Here is a 12,819-nt window from a genome sequence, read left to right as displayed (position 1 = left end):
GTGAGCAGCCAAAAAGCAGAAGGGCCCCACACAGATCTCGTGGATGCTGGGGGGCTGGACTTCGGTGCTGGAGCTGCTCAGGGTCGGGGCTTCTCGGACCCCAAAGCACTCACCAGAGGATCCCTCGGCGGTCGTGCTGGATAGAAGTCGTGCAGTTCTGATGATGGCCGGTCCCTCGAGGTCTCGTCGCACCTACGGTTCTCAGCTTAGCTGTAGAGGTAGGTAGAGGTCAGAGGTGCCAGGGAAGCCGGGTCTCGTTGAGCTGGTCAGTCGGATTCCGGAGGAAGGACGTGCAGCAAACCGCAGAGTTCTTAGATGGTGCCTGCGGATGCAGGGTGACTACTCTTTAGTCACAAGGGAGAAATCTTGAGAAGAAGTCGAGAGTTCCTTTCTTAGAAAGTAGTTTCTTGATTCAAAGATGATCTAATTTGGAGGGGTCCCCGCTCCTGCCTTTATCCTAAAGAAAGGGGTGGGTACGCGACTAGGTCCTGCCCTAGGGGTGGGACCAGGAAGGGGGGTGGTTACACCCCTCTCCCATGCCGGACTTTCCCCAGCTCAGGGGCTGGTGTGCCCCTGGAACTGGTTCTAGCCGGCAGATGCGTAGTGAGCACCGGGGTGCCACTTGCAGTCACCTTCCTGTAAAGCCCTGCCTACCCAGGATACACAAAACCCTGTCTGGGATGGTGCTAGCACCGCCCCTGACAGGAAACCCTTTGTCCAAGCTCCCCTCGCTGGAAGGACTCCCAGCTGCAGGGGGTCAGACTTGTGTCTGTGGTGGCAGCATCCATTTTGTGATGCTGAGGCTTGAGTTAACTTTAACCGGGGTTCACAGTTACATGCATGTCGTGTCCCTCTAGAAGGGTGAAATGCTAACCCCGTCGCCAGAATTGGCGAGGGGTTAGTATTCCAATTCGTATGACACCTTACTCGACATGTTTTGACAAAGCGATACCAGAGATAGCATAGAACCGCGAGGATTATAATGCACTTAAGAGTATTTGGTATGCGTTATCATGGAACAGCTATTAGGACTTGGTTCCGCAAGCTGCAAACGGGCTCAGCTCATGCCAGAGCACCATCTCACACGATTCCAAGCACTCTGCCTTCAGGATTGTCAAGGCCTGCCATAGGAGTTACTGATAGGAATCTGTGTGTCCATTTTAGGGTTATATATAGGTATACTATATCTAAAGCAAAGGGTGATTACACCACCTTGCCCCAGCTGTCGTGCAGCCAGTTGTGTCAGATTTAGATGGCCAGCCAGGGGTGGCATAATACATGCTGCAGCCCCTGGTAGGCCCTGGGTACACCTATGCCCTGAGTTACAGGGTCTGATAAGGTGGCCCAGTAATAATTGGATATGTACCTAAGGTACATGGAATCCATTTTACAGAGAGAGCAGTAGGCCTGGGGTCCTGATTGGCAGGGTCCCAGGCCAACTAAGTCGGAAAACCAGCAAAACACCAGGCAAAAAGTTGGGGGTAACCATAGTCAGGTATCCTTCCTACAGATACTGCCAGGACCGCCTCAAAAACGGACCAGACCAGTTGCCACTGCAATACAGCCTGTGACTGCACCGGGAGGTGAGCATGATTACAGCTTGCCTCAGGCCTGGTATGTTCTGACTACGGGGCTGGACGTAGGGGACCCGAGGGAGCCTTCAACACATTTAGTTCCGTTTTCACCCGCCACTACATGGCCCCCCCTTCACAAAGGCAAGTTTCAGTACTTACGGCAGTATTATCTTAAACCTGGCTGCATGACTCACCGGGCTAAAGTATTATGGGAAACGAAGTTGTGCATTAGACTTCTAATCCCAGAAGGCAGCAGGGTTTGCCGTTCTCCCACCAATGGGAGTGCCACGGATATTTAAAGGAGGGAGCAGGCGAGAGCGGGTTATCAGCAGCATCTGAGAAAGACGAGAGTCGAAATGCATCATGCTTTTGCTGGTAATTGGTGAATAAAGGCTTCCATGGACTCCCCGCTGTGTCCCTGGACTTCTTTGCAGGAAAGAGGGTCGTTTTGGTGATGTTTTTCACGCCTGCCAGGAGCGCGAGCAGGGACCCGTCTATCAAGTGTCCTTGTATTTGCTGGCATTTTGGACACACATCGAAGTATTGATACTGCCAGGACCGCCTCAAGAACGGACCAGACCAGTTGCCACTGCAATACAGCCTGTGACTGTACGGGGAGGTGAGCATGATTACAGCTTGCCTCAGGCCTGGTATGTTCTGACTACAGGGCTGGACGTAGGGGACCCGAGGGAGCCTTCAACACATTTATTTCCGTTTTCACCCGCCACTACATGGCCCCCCTTCACAAAGGCAGGTTTCAGTAATTACGGCAGTATTATCTTAAACCTGGCTGCATGACTCACCGGACTAAAGTATTATGGGAAACGAAGTTGTGCATTGGACTTCTAATCCCAAAAGGCAGCAGGGTTTGCCGTTCTCCCACCAATGGGAGTGCCACGGATATTTAAAGGAGGGAGCAGGCAAGAGCGGGTTATCAGCAGCATCTGAGGAAGACGAGAGTCGAAATGCATCATGCTTTTGCTGGTAATTGGTAAATAAAGGCTTCCATGGAATACCCGCTGTGTCCCTGGACTTCTTTTCAGGAAAGAGGGTCGTTTTGGTGATGTTTTTCGTGCCTGCCAGGAGCGCGAGCAGGGACCCGTCTATCAAGTGTCCTGGTATTTGCTGGCAATTTGGACACACATCGAGGTATTGATACTGCCAGGACCGCCTCAAGAACGGACCAGACCAGTTGCCACTGCAATGCAGCCTGTGACTGCACGGGGAGGTGAGCATGATTACAGCTTGCCTCAAGCCTGGTATGTTCTGACTACAGGGCTGGACTTAGGGGACCCGAGGGAGCCTTCAACACATTTATTTCCGTTTTCACCCGCCACTACATGGCCCCCCCTTCACAAAGGCAAGTTTCAGTACTTACGGCAGTATTATCTTAAACCTGGCTGCATGACTCACCGGACTAAAGTATTATGGGAAAGGAAGTTGTGCATTAGACTTCTAATCCCAGAAGGCAGCAGGGTTTGGCGTTCTCCCACCAATGGGAGTGCCACGGATATTTAAAGGAGGGAGCAGACGAGAGCAGGTTATCAGCAGCATCTGAGGAAGACGAGAGTTGAAATGCATCATGCTTTTGCTGGTAATTGGTGAATAAAGGCTTCCATGGAGTCCCCGCTATGTCCCTGGACTTCTTTGCAGGAAAGAGAGTCGTTTTGGTGATGTTTTTTGCGCCTGCCAGGAGCGCGAGCAGGGACCCGTCTATCAAGTGTCCTGGTATTTGCTGGCAATTTGGACACACATCGAGGTATTGATACTGCCAGGACCGCCTCAAGAACGGACCAGACCAGTTGCAACTGCAATGCAGCCTGTGACTGCACGGGGAGGTGAGCATGATTACAGCTTGCCTGAAGCCTGAGGGAGCCTTTAACACATTTATTTCTATTTTCACCCGCCACTACATGGCCCCCCCCTTCACAAAGGCAAGTTTCAGTAATTACGGCAGTATTATCTTAAACCTGGCTGCATGACTCACCGGACTAAAGTATTATGGGAAACAAAGTTGTGCATTAGACTTCTAATCAAAGAAGGCAGCAGGGTTTGCCGTTCTCCCACCAATGGGAGTGCCACAAATATTTAAAGGAGGGAGCAGGCGAAAGCGGGTTATCAGCAGCATCTGAGGAAGACCAGAGTCGAAATGCATCATGCTTTTGCTGGTAATTGGTGAATAAGGGCTTCCATGGAATCTCCGCTGTGTCCCTGGACTTCTTTGCAGGAAAGAGGGTCGTTTTGGCGATGTTTTTCGCGCCTGCCAGGAGCGCGAGCAGGGACCCTTCTATCAAGTGTCCTGGTATTTGCTGGCAATTTGGACACACATCGAGGTATTGATACTGCCAGGACCGCCTCAAGAACGGGCCAGACCAGTTGCCACTGCAATGCAGCCTGTGACTGCACGGGGAGGTGAGCATGATTACAGCTTGCCTCAGGCCTGGTATGTTCTGACTACGGGGCTGGATGTAGGGGACCTGAGAGAGCCTTCAGCACATTTATTTCCGTTTTCACCCGCAACTACATGGCCCCCCCTTCACAAAGGCAAGTTTCAGTACTTACGGCAGTATTATCTTAAACCTGGCTGCATGACTCACCGGACTAAAGTATTATGGGAAACAAAGTTGTGCATTAGACTTCTAATCCCAGAAGGCAGCAGGGTTTGCCGTTCTCCCACCAATGGGAGTGCCACGGATATTTAAAGGAGGGAGCAGGCAAGACCGGGTTATCAGCAGCATCTGAGGAAGACGAGAGTCGAAATGCATCATGCTTTTGCTGGTAATTGGTGAATAAAGGCTTCCATGGAATCCCCGCTGTGTCCCTGGACTTCTTTGCAGGAAAGAGGGTCGTTTTGGTGATGTTTTTCACGCCTGCCAGGAGCGCGAGCAGGGACCCGTCTATCAAGTGTCCTGGTATTTGCTGGCATTTTGGACACACATCGAGGTATTGATACTGTGAGAAGTTGGCCTGATATTCAGTGTTCACTATTCTAGTGATCACTATGTATCAGTCCAAACAACCCTTATGGTGATTGGTTGTAAGTCAACCGATAGACCAGCTATCCTAGTAGCATGGACAAGAGCAGTCTTCGGGCTAAACTCTAGAGGGCGTGTTAAGCCAGCTGTTATACCATCACATATACCCCTTGAACACCAAGTGAAAGGACACCACACAAGTGTTATGAAAATAAACAGTGTATCTATTTAGATCACAACAGCCCTGTACTCTTTATGAGGACAGGGTACTAAGCACACAACAAAACTCTTACGAAAATACTTTAGGTTGCACAATTTACACAATGCCCGAGGGGCACGGAAAACCATATACTATGGAAGTGGAATGCGAAATTACTAGCAGGTAAGTACTGGACTAATAGGCTTTGGAATCGCTAGGACTACGTTACTGAACCTTCAGATTACTAATAGGAGGCCTAGGGGACTCGGGTGCAGAGTGTGCACTCTCACGCGGGATGCGGGACAAAGTCTATGGAGGCTAGTAACAGCAAAGTTAGTGTTCTCGGGCGAACCCGATAAGGTAGGCTGAAAACAAAAGTGGATCTGGACCCTTGGATAGTGAGGCTATGCTGGGGCACCAAAATGCTGAAGTTACCTAGCCCAGGGGCTGCGGGTGCATAGGTCTGAAGAGACGTCGGGAATCCTCGTTGACGAACCAGGAGCCTGAAAGAAGGAGTTGCTGGCAGGCGACCAGTGAAGATTGTTCGATGGATCCAAGCCTGGATCGAAGATGGAAGACACCTGTAAGCAGAGGGGACCAAGTCCTGAATCACTAGCCAGTGATCAGATGGGCACCAGGATGGCACCGGATGGAGTCACCTCGACCAGGTGAGTGGGCGACGCTGGGCACTGCAGTCTCACGGACCAGGAGGCGTTGTCGGCGACCAGGATGGAGGTGCGAGCTGTCCCACGATGGTTGATGCTGTCGACGTCGCTGGACCCAGGATTGGGGCAACAAGTCTTGGCAAATTCAAGCCCACGCGGTGGACCTAAAATGGCGTCTGGAGTGGACCAGGAGGGTCCGGGGTGCTCCTCTTTTGGAAGGGAGCAAGGGCCAGTCTGGAGCAACCAGACCAGCAGTGGTGATGTCGTCGGTCGTCGTCGGGAAGGCCACAAGCCAGCGGGCTAGTAGCCAGACAACGTGGTGAGCAGCCAAAAAGCAGAAGGGCCCCACACAGATCTCGTGGATGCTGGGGTGCGGGACTTCGGTGCTGGAGCTGCTCAGGGTCGGGGCTTCTCGGACCCCAAAGCACTCACCAGAGGATCCCTCGGCGGTCGTGCTGGATAGAAGTCGTGCAGTTCTGACGATGGCTGGTCCCTCGAGGTCTCGTCGCACCTACGGTTCTCAGCTTAGCTGTAGAGGTAGGTAGAGGTCAGAGGTGCCAGGGAAGCCGGGTCTCGTTGAGCTGGTCAGTCGGATTCCGGAGGAAGGACGTGCAGCAAACCGCAGAGTTCTTAGATGGTGCCTGCGGATGCAGGGTGACTACTCTTTAGTCACAAGGGAGAAATCTTGAGAAGAAGTCGAGAGTTCCTTTCGTAGAAAGTAGTTTCTTGATTCAAAGATGATCTAATTTGGAGGGGTCCCCGCTCCTGCCTTTATCCTAAAGAAAGGGGTGGGTACGCGACTAGGTCCTGCCCTAGGGGTGGGACCAGGAAGGGGGGTGGTTACACCCCTCTCCCATGCCGGACTTTCCCCAGCTCAGGGGCTGGTGTGCCCCTGGAACTGGTTCTAGCCGGCAGATGCGTAGTGAGCACCGGGGTGCCACTTGAAGTCACCTTCCTGTAAAGCCCTGCCTACCCAGGATACACAAAACCCTGTCTGGGATGGTGCTAGCACCGCCCCTGACAGGAAACCCTTTGTCCAAGCTCCCCTCGCTGGAAGGACTCCCAGCTGCAGGGGGTCAGACTTGTGTCTGTGGTGGCAGCATCCATTTTGTGATGCTGAGGCTTGAGTTAACTTTAACCGGGGTTCACAGTTACATGCATGTCGTGTCCCTCTAGAAGGGTGAAATGCTAACCCCGTCGCCAGAATTGGCGAGGGGTTAGTATTCCAATTCGTATGACACCTTACTCGACATGTTTTGACAAAGCGATACCAGAGATAGCATCGAACCGCGAGGATTATAATGCACTTAAGAGTATTTGGTATGCGTTATCATGGAACAGCTATTAGGACTTGGTTCCGCAAGCTGCAAACGGGCTCAGCTCATGCCAGAGCACCATCTCACACGATTCCAAGCACTCTGCCTTCAGGATTGTCAAGGCCTGCCATAGGAGTTACTGATAGGAATCTGTGTGTCCATTTTAGGGTTATATATAGGTATACTATATCTAAAGCAAAGGGTGATTACACCACCTTGCCCCAGCTGTCGTGCAGCCAGTTGTGTCAGATTTAGATGGCCAGCCAGGGGTGGCATAATACATGCTGCAGCCCCTGATAGGCCCTGGGTACACCTATGCCCTGAGTTACAGGGTCTGATAAGGTGGCCCAGTAATAATTGGATATGTACCTAAGGTACATGGAATCCATTTTACAGAGAGAACAGTAGGCCTGGGGTCCTGATTGGCAGGGTCCCAGGCCAACTAAGACGGAAAACCAGAAAAACACCAGGCAAAAAGTTGGGGGTAACCATAGTCAGGTATCCTTCCTACAGATACTGCCAGGACCGCCTCAAGAACGGACCAGACCAGTTGCCACTGCAATACAGCCTGTGACTGCACCGGGAGGTGAGCATGATTACAGCTTGCCTCAGGCCTGGTATGTTCTGACTACGGGGCTGGACGTAGGGGACCCGAGGGAGCCTTCAACACATTTATTTCCGTTTTCACCCGCCACTACATGGCCCCCCCTTCACAAAGGCAAGTTTCAGTACTTACGGCAGTATTATCTTAAACCTGGCTGCATGACTCACCGGGCTAAAGTATTATGGGAAACAAAGTTGTGCATTAGACTTCTAATCTTAGAAGGCAGCAGGGTTTGCCGTTCTCCCACCAATGGGAGTGCCACGGATATTTAAAGGAGGGAGCAGGCGAGAGCGGGTTATAAGCAGCATCTGAGAAAGACGAGAGTCGAAATGCATCATGCTTTTGCTGGTAATTGGTGAATAAAGGCTTCCATGGACTCCCCGCTGTGTCCCTGGACTTCTTTGCAGGAAAGAGGGTCGTTTTGGTGATGTTTTTCACGCCTGCCAGGAGCGCGAGCAGGGACCCGTCTATCAAGTGTCCTTGTATTTGCTGGCATTTTGGACACACATCGAGGTATTGATACTGCCAGGACCGCCTCAAGAACGGACCAGACCAGTTGCCACTGCAATACAGCCTGTGACTGTATGGGGAGGTGAGCATGATTACAGCTTGCCTCAGGCCTGGTATGTTCTGACTACAGGGCTGGACGTAGGGGACCCGGGGGAGCCTTCAACACATTTATTTCCGTTTTCACCCGCCACTACATGGCCCCCCTTCACAAAGGCAGGTTTCAGTAATTACGGCAGTATTATCTTAAACCTGGCTGCATGACTCACCGGACTAAAGTATTATGGGAAACGAAGTTGTGCATTAGACTTCTAATCCCAAAAGGCAGCAGGGTTTGCCGTTCTCCCACCAATGGGAGTGCCACGGATATTTAAAGGAGGGAGCAGGCAAGAGCGGGTTATCAGCAGCATCTGAGGAAGACGAGAGTCGAAATGCATCATGCTTTTGCTGGTAATTGGTAAATAAAGGCTTCCATGGAATACCCGCTGTGTCCCTGGACTTCTTTTCAGGAAAGAGGGTCGTTTTGTTGATGTTTTTCGTGCCTGCCAGGAGCGCGAGCAGGGACCCGTCTATCAAGTGTCCTGGTATTTGCTGGCAATTTGGACACACATCGAGGTATTGATACTGCCAGGACCGCCTCAAGAACGGACCAGACCAGTTGCCACTGCAATGCAGCCTGTGACTGCACGGGGAGGTGAGCATGATTACAGCTTGCCTCAAGCCTGGTATGTTCTGACTACAGGGCTGGACTTAGGGGACCCGAGGGAGCCTGCAACACATTTATTTCCGTTTTCACCCGCCACTACATGGCCCCCCCCTTCACAAAGGCAAGTTTCAGTACTTACGGCAGTATTATCTTAAACCTGGCTGCATGACTCACCGGACTAAAGTATTATGGGAAAGGAAGTTGTGCATTAGACTTCTAATCCCAGAAGGCAGCAGGGTTTGGCGTTCTCCCACCAATGGGAGTGCCACAGATATTTAAAGGAGGGAGCAGGCGAAAGCGGGTTATCAGCAGCATCTGAGGAAGACCAGAGTCGAAATGCATCATGCTTTTGCTGGTAATTGGTGAATAAAGGCTTCCATGGAATCCCCGCTGTGTCCCTGGACTTCTTTGCAGGAAAGAGGGTCGTTTTGGCGATGTTTTTCGCGCCTGCCAGGAGCGCGAGCAGGGACCCTTCTATCAAGTGTCCTGGTATTTGCTTGCAATTTGGACACACATCGAGGTATTGATACTGCCAGGACCGCCTCAAGAACGAGCCAGACCAGTTGCCACTGCAATGCAGCCTGTGACTGCACGGGGAGGTGAGCATGATTACAGCTTGCCTCAGGCCTGGTATTTTCTGACTACGGGGCTGGACGTAGGGGACCCGAGGGAGCCTTTAATACATTTATTTCCGTTGTCACCCTCCACTACATGGCCCCCCTTCACAAAGGCAAGTTTCAGTAATTACGGCAGTATTATCTTAAACCTGGCTGCATGACTCTCCGGACTAAAGTTTTATGGGAAACGAAGTTGTGCATTAGACTTCTAATCCCAGAAGGCAGCAGGGTTTGCCGTTCTCCCACCAATGGGAGTGCCACGGATATTTAAAGGAGGGAGCAGGCGAGAGCGGGTTATCAGCAGCATCTGAGGAAGACGAGAGTCGAAATGCATCATGCTTTTGCTATTAATTGGTGAATAAAGGCTTCCATGGAATCCCCGCTTTGTTCCTGGACTTCTTTGCAGGAAAGAGGGTCGTTTTGGTGATATATGTATATATATGCAACTCTAACCACTAGTATCTATAGTAGACGTGTGTGTGCTTACTACCATTCTTATGTGAATTTAGAGATTATCTGTTTGTATATTTTATGTTATTCATATACTGTGATGTTCTTATGTAATGTAACCAGTGGTAGAAGTGGTCGGGATCGCAAGGGCACGGCGTGCCCCTTCTTCTAAAAATTATTCCAGTCCGTTCCCCTACTTCTTACTTTCAAAAAAACATCCCGGGACGGCAAGAATAGTCCTCCTTAAAAACGATAACTTTTCCTTTCAGCTTCCTGGGGCCTCTCTCACTTCTCTTGAACTCCAGGCGCTGCAGCAGCCCCTCCCTGAGCTCGCAAAGACCTAGGGCAGGCCCATTGTCATTCCGATTGAGGCCGATTAGCCCCGTTCGAATAACAATGCGCCCGCGCCCGCCGTGCTCACTTAAAACCTGGCTTTTCATTGAAGTGTTTGGCTCTGACACATAATGTCTGCTCTCCCCGGAGTTTTAGCGCCATGATACCTTCGGGTGAAAGTGCACTCTATAAATTTCATGACTGTAACCATATTTAATGAGTACCAATGGGAGAATACGTGACTACTTCCACTCTTGTTTAGCAAGGTATGTTTTCCCACAATTACTTGGCACCTTTGTGAGTTTAAAGTCCCCTTTCAAACTCCCCCAAGAAGATCTAGTAGCGAAGCGAGCATCTGCTTTTGTTAGTCACTACAAGGCTTGTGAACCTGAAAATTGTGGTGGTAGAACTATAGGATCCCCTTTTGCCCTCCGTGGCTGTCCAGGAAAGCATCATTTCTGCAACAGTAGGAATGAGTGGCAGCAGTTTGTAATTCCTGTTCACTCTTTGACTTCTCGCATCCATTATGACGCAAGGGTTTTGCATGGTGGTGCAGGAAAAGTGTTGCATCTCTACAGATGCGACACTTTCCTGTAAATCTGCCCCTGGGTTTACAGCTTTTTTTCACAAAGGAAAACCCTATGTGCATAGAGACTTTCTTGAAGTTATAACAGAAATAGATAAATGCCATCCCTTTGTGAAAAGTATCCACTATGCACGGTTTTGTTGTGTATTCCTTTTAACAGTCGCAACCTGTGCAGATAAGAGCAGTGGGGCCGGGTTGGGGGGCGGAGGGGTGATTTCAACAGGCGCGACAAGAGAAAATTAATTATTTACTTCGTTTTCCCTTGTGGTCATCTGTCGAATCCCCCCAACCCGGCCTTACCGGTCTTACCTGCACCGGCCGCGGCTGCCTTTTTAAGTGAAACACCACTACAAGGCAAACAATATCTTTGGACTCTTTATAACACTCTTCTTTGAGTGTACAGCCTAACTCTGCTAACATAGTCTGTTCAGCAAGGGTCGTCCCATAGCTATGTCACAACCCAAGATGTTGTTTCATTAGGGGATTTTTGAATCTAGGACCGCAGCCTAGGTAAAGACTATTACCAAACATTTCCCCTAACAAAAACACCAGGCCTATTGGCTTTTCCAATGCTTGTTTAAGCTAGGGACGAATAGATGGAACCCCCTAGTTTAGCCAGGGGGATGTTCCAGGGTGCAGATACCAGGCAAGGAGTAGGTAATGATCTGCTCTAGAAAAGAAGCCCACGCTCACAGGGAGGGTCAGAGGACATGTTCTACCAGTAGCTTGTCAGGATACAGTTCTGTATCGTCACAAGTGAGAGCTTTGACGCTCACACTTCCATGCCACTTGTGACCCTCGTCTAGATCTGTTTGTAGTGAGAATATGAGAATGTGTTAGGAGTTTGGATGAATGGTGTTCCTGTCGATAATGCTGAGGGAGTATGCCCTTAAAATTGGAGACCTGCCAACTTTCTTGCCGCCACCTTTAAAGTATCCCGTATTAAAAGTTTTTTATATGGATTTCTTTAGCGGTGGAGTTTGGAGTATGACACGCTTCAGTCCTGCCAAGTACCACACATCACGCGTTAGACTAACGCATTTCAGTGCAGCGCTCTGCATCACCGCACTGAAATATATTGTCACGCATTTAGGAATAGCTCAACAGCTGTCACTCAAGCCGTTAGCACTGCCTAAAACTGTTCACATGGAGTGGCAGCGCGCACTGCTCCCATATGTTAGGGGCTCGCTCCGCTGGCTGAGGTATTAGTAGCAGAAAGTGAAACACTGACTTGTGTGCAGTGGGGATGGGACGTCATGTCCTGTTGCAAGTTAACTTGTGGGAGTGGCTGTAGTACTTTGTGTCACACAGCGGTAGAAGTGTGCGGGATAGGAAGGGCACAGCGTGCCCCTACTTCTAAAAATTATTCCAGTCCGTTCCCCTACTTCTTACTTTCAAAAAAGCATCCCTGGAAGGCAACAATAGTCCTCCATAAAAACAATAACTTTTCCTTTCAGCTTCCAGGGGCGGCTCACACTTCCCTGTTGAACCCCAGAGGCTGCAGCAGCCCCTCCCTGAGCTCCACAGACTGTGGGGCAGGCCCCATTGTCATTCCGATTGAGGCCGATTATCCCCTTTTGAATGACAATGCGCCTGCGCCCGCTGTCTGCCATTAGCAACCATGTGCCAGCCAGGGAGATCCTAGTTAGTGATTACATAGGAGCTTTCCCTAAACAGAGTACTGTGGGGAACTTGCACCATTGTGTAATTTGTCAATGTTGTACACAGAGTGAACTGGGCAGGAGCAGTGACGGGACAGAAGAGGCAGCAGGAAAGGAGAGGTAATAGGGCAGGAGAGTTGACCGGGCAGGAGAAGTGATGGGCAGGAGAAGTAACGGACAGGAGAAGTGACGGGGCAGGAGAGGTGATGGGGCAGGAGAGGTGACGGGAAAGGAGAGGTGACGGGGCAGGAGAAGTGATGGGGCAGGAGAAGTGATGGGGCAGGAGAAGTGAAGGGGCAGAAGCAGTGATTAGGCATGGGCAGGAGCAGTAACCAGGCTGGAGCAGTGAATGGGACAGGAGCAGTGAACGGGGCAGGAGCAGTGAATGGGGCAGGAGCAGTGAACAGGGCAGGAGCATTGAACAGGACAGAAGTGACGGGGCAGGAGAAGTGATGGGGCAGGAGAAGTGACAGGGCAGGAGAGGTGACAGGGCAGGAGAGGTGACAGGGCAGGAAAGGTGACAGGGCAGGAGAGGTGACAGGAAAGGAGAGGTGACAGGAAAGGAGAGGTGACGGGCAGGACAAGAGATGGGGCAGGAGAAGTGAAGGGGCAGGAGAAGTGAAGGG

The sequence above is a fragment of the Lissotriton vulgaris genome, chromosome 4_1, assembly GCF_964263255.1.
Source record: "Lissotriton vulgaris chromosome 4_1, aLisVul1.2, whole genome shotgun sequence".
Taxonomy (NCBI): domain Eukaryota; kingdom Metazoa; phylum Chordata; class Amphibia; order Caudata; family Salamandridae; genus Lissotriton; species Lissotriton vulgaris.
This window is presented reverse-complemented; position numbering follows the sequence as displayed.